Raw genomic sequence first — 9767 nt, 5'->3', positions numbered from 1 at the left:
AAAAATGTTATTTTTGTTTATATATTAGTCTATACATAAATTTTGGTAAAGTTTTAAGTTTTTAGCCAAATTTAAAAAATATATAAATATTTTTTTAAACTTAATGTGTACATTTTCAAGTAAATAAATAAAAATATTTTTGTTTCAGCCTTTTTACAAAGACTTTCAAAATTTATCAATAATTGAAAAAATGATAAAAATTTTAATCACAAAATTTCATTATGTTAATATGCGAGTAGTTGGTTTGATCGTTCGTGATTATAAACGAATGACGTCATTAAATGATCAGGTTCAATTATAAATTTTCGTCGCATTTTTTGTTTTGTCGTCAGTTTTAATTTTAAAATGCACAATTATTTTTAAATATTTAAAATTATATTGAGTTACTAAACTAATTCAATAAACACGTTGATTAAAGTTTTTATTTTAAATATTAATACATCCAAAAAATTTTAAAACAGATACAACTTTTGAAATTGTTATTTTTTATCCTGTTGCCTGCGGGTAGGAGTACAATATAAACGAAGTTAATTTTGCACGAAGGGTCAAATGTACTCGTAGACGCTTTTGCACGAAGGGTCTATTTTGCACGGAATGACACTTTTGTACGGCTTAAAACTTAATTTATGGTAATTTGTGTTTAGCTGAGGGATTTGTCAGATTTGCACGAAATAACTTTTGCATAAATATTTTCTTTTTCATAAAATTAGTTTAATAAGAAATAAAATTCCATCAAAAAAATTCCTATTAAAAATCTCTAAAAGTATGTAAGGGAGTCCTAAAAAAATATTTAAAACAATAAAAAATAAAAGTTTAAATAATATTATATTTTTAATTTACATTTTGTTTAGTTAATTTGTATATTTATCTTAAGTTTGTATATTTAGTTTGTATCATTAAAAAAAATAATAATAATAAAAAAAAAAGTTATTAAAATTTTGATTTTATATTAGCTTATATATTGATTACAAATTTGTTTTATTAAGAAACATATTTAACTAAAGTTGTGTACTTTGTTTGTATCAAATTAGAAATTTTTTTTAGCAATACTGGTGTAATTTAAAATGAGTTTAGATAAGCAAAAAATTAAGAGTTAAAAAAAAATCCCGATGAATTGTTTATTATTTATTGTCTACTCATTAAATCTGCAGATGATTGAGAAAAATCTTTAAGCGTTACTATAAATTCATAACAGTTAAATTTTAAATGACAATTAACTTTACTTTGACGACTATGTTTGTTTATTATTTATTTTAAGATCTTTAGTTAAAATTTGTCTTACAAAAATTTTGTTAGAAAAAACTTAACAATAAAAATAACCTGTTACCTGATTTTAAAATTATTGCTCTTTTAATACTTTTTAAATCATTTCTAATTTCAATCTCCCTTTTTGTCAAACTATGCTGAAAATAAACCTATGGAAGAAAACTGTGCTAATTTTATTATAATTGCATGGAAATAAAATAGTTCTAGTTATGTTATTTATTACTTATTAAACGGGTCATGAAATGAACACTTTAAAATTACGACTAAAATTATAAAACACATGAACTAAAACAATGAAATAGTATAAATAGGAGCTATTTAATTTCTATTGTTTAGAACATTACCAAGTATAATGAAGTCTATGTATAATAATGTCCTGAATAAGACGTTAAAAGGTATTCAATGTGTGCAACTCAATCCTAGGTTTTTTATCTCCCCATCCAAACTGATATTAAACTACATCAGTATTGCTGCAATTTTCTATTTTAGTATGATACAGAAAAATTGATTAACTTTAGTTAAATATATTGCTTAATAAATATGTTACAATCAAAGTATAAACTTATTTAAATTCAAAATTCTAATAACTTTTTTCTAAATTTTTTTTATTTTTATTATTTTTTTTTTTAATTTTAATATGATAAAAACTAAATATACAACCTCAAGTTAAATATATTATTTACATAAACAAAATTTACAACAAAAATTTAATATTATTCAGATTAAAAATTTTCATGTATTTTTGACAAAAAGGTTTTTTTAATCTAACTTACATAAATTTAATATTTTCTAGTAGAACTTTTTTTGATTAAAATTAATTTTTTATAAAATTAAAGAATATTTGTGGAAAAGTTTAATTGTGCAAATCAGACTAGTCCCTAAGCAAATTAAAAATTAGCTGAAACTAAGTTTAAACCCGTGCAAAATAAAACCTACTTGCAAATGTGTCTCCCAGCACATTTGTACTTCGTGCATATAATAAATATGTTGTTCGAATTAGTTCAGTAGCTCAAATTAATATTTATTATATCAATAAAATTACACAATTAAAAACAAAAACTGATGACTGAACAAAAATATGCGACGAAAATTTATAATTTGTAATAATAATTTTTTTTTAAATGCATTTGTTTTACAATTTTTTTATATAACTATTGTCAAAGAATCAAGCGTATAATAAAGGTTTTGTTTAAATTAGTTTAGTACAATATAATTTTAAGTATTTAATTAAAGTTACACAATTTAAAATAGAAATTTATAACTAAACAAATATATGCAACAAAAATTTACAACTTCAGATGATCATTTATCTACGTCATTTGGTTATAACCACGAACTTTCGAACTAACTACTCGCATATTAACAAAATTAAATTCTATGATTTAATTGATTTTTTAAGTTCTTTTGAAAGTGATATTTTGAAAGTCTTTGTAGCAATACTGGAACAAAAAAAGTGTTTATGTTGTGACTTAAAAGGGTATAGTTTTTTTTTTTTTTTGTAATATTCCCATTATAACTTTTTTTAAATCTTGTTTTAAAAGTTTGAATTGTTTTGAGGTAGGTTGGAATGAAATATTCTTGAAGTGTTAACGTAACATCTTAGAAATATCAAATGTATAAAATATGTTAATAAAATCAGAAAGTTCAAACATCATCAACTTATTTATTTTTTTAAGACATGCAAAAATACAGGTTTAAAATTCTATTTATTAGTGAATAGAATATTAGTTTAAATTTAGGAAATCGTTAATATAGTAAAGTATTCAAAAAATTGAAATCTAGTTGACATTAACAAAATATACAAAATTGCTCATGACCAAAAACCGTGTAAAAAGGTTACGAAATATTTTTATTTTTTATCTATTGAACAAGGTATATACTTAAAAATTTTACTAACTAAGCAAGACACAATACTATATCTTGCTTTAAATAATAAAAAGTAATTAGTCAAGCTATTAGATTTAGACATTATCAACGATAAACTAGTTTTTTTTTGCTTTAAAATTTGTAAGGCGTATTCTATTATAAAATATAGTTTAATTAATTTGAGTATCTTAAAAACCACAGTTTAAAGATTTAAATATCATACAATTACTATAAAAATATATAGTTTGTAGTTTGTATAAATTATTGATTAATGAATAAAACTGGCAACAGGAACAAATGAAAATCAAATAATGAAATATTTTTTTTTTGTTTTTTATGAGAAAGTAACATTGAGTTTTGAAAACCATTATATATTTTCACAAAATTTAGCAAAAAATTTAAAATTTTGTTAAGATTCAATCTAAAGTTTTATCGCAAATTTAGAATAAATAAAATTCTAACAACTTATTAAAGTTATAAATGTAAATCTTAGAAATACTACATAGACTATGCTGAATTTCATAAACTATTATAAACTGTTACATAAAAAAAAGTTAAATAACTAAAGTTTTTTTTAAGCTCTTTATAACAGCTTTATAATCATTATAGTATTTTATTTTTTATTGTCGTTATTTCAACGTAAAATTACTGACAATTTTATGTACGATAATCTAAGACATGAAATCTTTCAATCTATCAAGTTAATATTGTTTTGTTTAGCGTCTTTGTGTATTTTTGTCTTTTACACATGTAATTTAATTAAATATTATTTTTTTGTTCTATTATTAGTTTAATTTTAAAGTGAAGTTTTGTAAAATTTTTAACTATTTTAAATTTTACACTACGATATGTTTATTCTTCAACTTTTTTATTTTGATTATGTTAAATTTAAGTTTAAGTTTATATCTATGGTATTATAAACAATAAATAATTTATTTAAAAAAAAGTTTAACTAAAATTCAGTAAAAAAAAAAGGCTACTGTATATTAGTACCATCAGACATACTATTATTTATAAACTCACTTGTAACAAACAATACATAACAGTTACAGCGAAATTCTTTTTATCCGTGAATTAATACTACTTTAGCGGGGATTACTTGAATGTCCAATCGACAGTCCGATTCTCTAAATAACAATTAAATATTAGATAATTTTTATATTATAAGGTAGGTAAATTTTAGTTTCAAATAAAATGGGTTTAGACTTGTTAAGAAAAATAACTTCCAAAAAATGAGAAATCGATCTAAAACATTCCAGTTAGAAATTTTTCATCTACAACGTTTCCAACATATGGCTTTAAAACATCTGAAATGATAACATCCTGCACTTTGTCAGCGATTAGTAAAAATAAGTGATTGTTTTATTCTTACTCGACTGAAATCTTAATTATTATATATAACACATACAACTAAAATACAGATTAGTTATTTAAAAGATTCTAACTATAGTTTAAATAACTAACGTACAACAAAATGCAAGTTCATACGACTTAAAGTTGTAGTAAAAACTATTCAAGAAAAATAGATATATATTTAAAATTGAACTTTACTTATTTAATATACCTCCTTTACGATTTGGTTTTGGGAAATCGCAGTCTTAAGCCTTTTACGCAGAATGTATTACCTGATTAACTTGAAGTGATAAAACCTTTCGGGCTTGCACTTGGGACTAGTACTAAGATTGTATAAAAAAAAATAGTGAAGTAGAGTATGTATGTTTTTTAGTTTAAACATCTTAATATTTTAGATACAACTATTATTAATATATTGATGACTTTAAAAATGATTTTCTTCTACATTTAGATTAATAACAAAAATATGTAAACAATTTTAGGGATGAAATAATTTTATAAATTTTTACTCGAGGTTTTCTGATATGTTACAGGGTTTTGAAAAAAATACTTTTTTTTTGTACATTTTTAGTATTAAATGATATATAGGGTAAAAAAATGAACAAAATACAACAAAAAAACTTTGTAACAACTTAAATGTGTTTAAAAGAAGATAATACAATCCAAAAAAAATTGCGTTATTAATTTTTGTATTGAATTAATATTTAGAAAAAAAAATTAAAATTTTGATATTTGCTTAAAATTTTAAGTTTTTAGTGTGCAATTTTAATTATTAAGTATGCAAAATTGACCCTTCGTGAATATTTGGCCCATCGTGTAAAAATATCTTCATGCATACTTGACCAGTTCCCACTGCAAGCATATGCATTAAAACTTCGTATTTAAACCTTTTATGAGAGCTTTAAGAACTAGAGTTATGCGTTAACAATTAAAATTGTCATTACATCGAGCTTAAAAATATATCCATCTTCCTAATTTGAAAGTTAGTTCGTTAAACTACCATGATGTATGTAAAAGATAAAATAATTGAACTAAACTAAATAATAAAAGTTTTAGTTTTAATCGTCAATCGTTAAAAAATATTGTTCAATAAGTATGTTAAAACCTTTATGGTACTGTTATCACTCATTTATCATTTTTTTTACTAAGTTATTAATGTAAGTAATGGGAGTTTTTAATTTTTAAATTTACTTAACTTCTAAAGTTTCTGTTTTATGTAGTACTAAAACGGTATAAAAATAATTTTAAGCTGTTTAACATTTTTTCTAACATTTTTGTTATAGTATCAAGATAAGTAAAGATAAATAACTAAATGTTTATAAAAAGTTTAGTAAGACCTGAATATTTAGTTTATTAACTTATTTAAAAAGTTCAAATATTAACAGCTAAAAAATAAATAAACAGTCACAAAGCTTTACATTTTATGGTATAGTTTTAGTTTTAATTATAAACTTTATACTTTGACTGTGTTAGAATAACAAAAATAGTTTTGTTTTATATTTGTAATAAATATCTAATGAATGTTAATTTAAGTAGCAAGTTTATAAAAGTTTTACACAAATACTTAAAAAGAAAATTATAAAACAAAGAACTCTTTAAATTTTTATAAATAGTTTTACTTTAAAGCCTTCAAAAACAAAAAATTAAAATAAATGTTAATTTTAGTCAGCGTCGTTTTCTTAGTAAATAAATAAAAAGTATTAATTTTAAACTGAACTTTTATGAATAGTTTTGTTTTAGCTACCGATGTTTACTGAAAGAATAAAAGCTCTTATAAATAATTATTTATCAATTAATTAGAACAATATCTTTTAATATTTAACATATTTAAAAGGTTAAAAACTATGAGAAAAATGATAGTTGAAAATATTATTATTCACTAACCTAAATAAAATAATAACAATTATATATAATTTTTTTATAGTTTTCTTTATTTAATTCACATCAAATTTATCAAAAACTTGCTTAGATTATTTTTTATTAGTATTACATTTTAGATATAAAGCTTTATATGTAAAGCTGATTAATTAAATTTTTAAAACCAAAACAAGCTAATTTTACTGTATATTTAATTAGATTTAGTAAAAAAAAATATTGACAATAGAACAAACATTTTTGCATACAATTGAACTTTAAGCTTTTACTTTAAGAAAAATATTTTTTCGCCTTTTATAAAATTTTCGACCTGTAAAAAACAACTCATCTTTAGTTCTGGTCGATTCAAACTAAAAACAGTTTTGTAAAAAAAAATTACAATAACAAGTTTTAAAAATAAAAGGTCATGTTTTAATCTTTTTATAAAGATTTTTAAAATTTGATGAGATACAGAGTGATGAAAATCTGCCTTGATTTCTGTGTTTCGCTATTTTAAATATACGAGCTGTTAACTCGAGTATTTGTAATTGTAAATAAGTGACGTCAGTAAGAGCTTTAAACTTAAAGTTTAATAATTATGTATTTTTTTAGGAATTAAAAATTAGTTACATAACTGTAAAAAAATTGAACTTGTTCAAACTACTTTATATAAAGTTATGGTTCAAGCTTTATAAATTAGTTTATTTATAAAGTTTAAACCAGGGTTTTCCAAAGTGGGCAATATCGCCCACCTGGGGGCGATTTTAGTAAGTCGGAGGGCGATAATTAGTAAGGGGGCGAAAAGGAGGCGACTTTAAAATTTTGGGTTGTCATAAAATTTTTACTTTTTCTATTGCTATTTTAATAATTTTAGATTGCTATTAAATATTTGACCCTGAGGTAAAACTTAAACAAAAAAGTTTATTTTGTATATGTAAAATATAGAGAAAAAATTCAAATACTTATGACTCCTATCTTCACGTTATTACATATTTTCAATCATATAATTTCTTATTTAACAATTATATTGATCATAGACAATCGGAATCCCTCTCACCATTTTATAACCTGACTTATGTATTATTTTGGATCATAAATGGTTTGTAAAAATCTATGTAATCGATGTTATATATTATGAACTATCACCTCATGATATTTCCAATTGTTTTTTGAAAAGTTTCTAAGTTAGACTAAGAAATAAAATTAAACAAGGTTGCCAATTTGCCTAGAAAAACCTGGAATTTAAGCAAAAAAAAAACCTAAAAAATCTGGAATTTTTAACATTTTGAACAAATTAAGTAGTAAAATTTCGGTTTGACACAAAAAAGCTATCATATAGATAAAAATATGGATCCCTTCGTGGCATTTCATTTTGAAGTAAACGACTTACAGGAAACCTTCTCAGACTTACAAACTGACCTTGAACTTAAATTAATTTTTCCAAAGAACGATTTGAAAACTTTTGGACTCAACAAAAACTAAGGCAAAAGTATCCAATCATTTGAGAGGAATTCAGATTGTTGTTTATATTTTTTCCTTTTAGCTATGTTGTTGAGAAAGCTTTCAGTTCAGTTATCAAAATCTTGAGCAAAAGATCTAATCTAGATATTTGTAAAGGAGGTTTTATTTTACTGATGTAGAATCAGATTAGTGAAACTTGCAAGCAGTCATGAACCTCATCCTTCACATTTTATTAGACTTCAGTAGCAGACATTATTTATGAAAGTTTTTTTATGTATTTGGTGCTTCACAATACTTCTTATTTAACCTGGTTTGTATTGTATTTAAGTAGTCTTTTATGATAAAAATTTTATTAAGTTATTTATTCTACAACAGGTTTGCTAATACTAATAAATATTAGTTACGGTAGACTTCCTCTTGAGTTCGCACTTTTGAGCCCAAAAAAAAAATGCAGATTTAAATTGTCTTAAATTTTACTTAAACAAAGTCTATTACTTACCAAGTATTAATAACTATACTATATACATAGTTTTGTAAATATCGCTATATAGTGAAAAAAAAAACTAATTAATTTTTCCACATCAATTTTCTAGTAAAATGTTTATAATACTGTTTAAAGCTTGTAAGCTATTAGAAACAAATAATTATATTTTATAGAAAATTTTTACAGTACTAAAGTTTAAACTCTATTAGAAAGTAAACTATATTCAACTTTTGGCTTTTTTTATCGTTTAACCGTATGTTAAATCTTTTGGGGCACTTAAATCATCTGCTATGTACTACTTTACATTCCAGTAGTAAATTGTTTATAAAATACAACCAAAACTTAATATTTAAGAATTCAGCAATCTACGTTACTATGAGAAAAACAAACTTTATTTCGTTTTAGTTAAGGAGCTGTTAAAGTTTTCTTATTTTTACAAAATACTCTAAATGTTTAAATGTAATAATCAAAATAATTAATCTAATTTTGTTATGCTTGAAGTTACTAAGAAATTAGAAATTTTTTAAACTTTTCTTGGAATATAAATTTATTAATAAATGATAATAATATAATCGTTGTTTAATATGGAAAAGCACATTTGAAAAACTTAGGCGTTTAAAAATTAAAGTATTTTTTTGTTGTTAAACTTTTTTAAAACAAATTGTTAACTTTTTTTTGTTTTTAAATATTTAATTAAATGTCGGGTATTAAAACTAGTAAAAGGTATTTTGGTTTTACTCAAATATAGATTATTAATTGACTTAAAACTATTTACTCAATATGCTAAAGAAAGTTAGTATATTAAGGTTAATGTAAAAGTGCTTTAAACATTAGTCTAACTTATAATCTTTTTTATTCTAATTTTCAAATTAAAAATAAACTAAAAATTATATTTAAATTTTTCTGATGAAAGATATTCATTTTAAAAAATTACAGGCAAGCTCATAATTAACTTTAAAAAAACCTTTTGTGAATAGTTTCTAATTTTTATAACAAATTAAATTGGTTCGAAGTTCAGTATTATTAGGTTAAAACATTTTTTATGGAAAATATCTACGATTACTACACATCACTTTAATAATATATTTACAGAAATATTTAAGCATTAATAAAAAAAAGTTTAAAGCTTTTTGTAAAGGTTTTTATTCTTTGCTCTGTCGAGATAAAATGAAAAAGTAAAAAAAAAAAATTGTATTAAATAATTAATCATAGTTTTTAATTTTCTCCGCTTCATAAAATCAACATGATAAATAATTCAATATTAAAGAAATATATGTCACTTTTTTTTTTTACTACTCTATCAATATTCAAAGCACTTAACAATAACAAAAGAATTAGTTATTTAAAGTATTTAGTTTTAAATATTTTTCAAATTTTGTATCAATAAAAGAAATTTGCAAACAAAGCAGATGAGAAAGTTTAAAATTATACAAACTTTTAATTTATTGAAGCTCGTTATATTAAATACTAAAACAGTTTTTAA

The sequence above is a fragment of the Thalia democratica genome, chromosome 2 (assembly GCF_965202585.1).
Source record: "Thalia democratica chromosome 2, ktThaDemo2.hap1.1, whole genome shotgun sequence".
Classification (NCBI taxonomy): Eukaryota; Metazoa; Chordata; class Thaliacea; order Salpida; family Salpidae; genus Thalia; species Thalia democratica.
Note: the sequence above shows the minus strand (reverse complement) of the source record.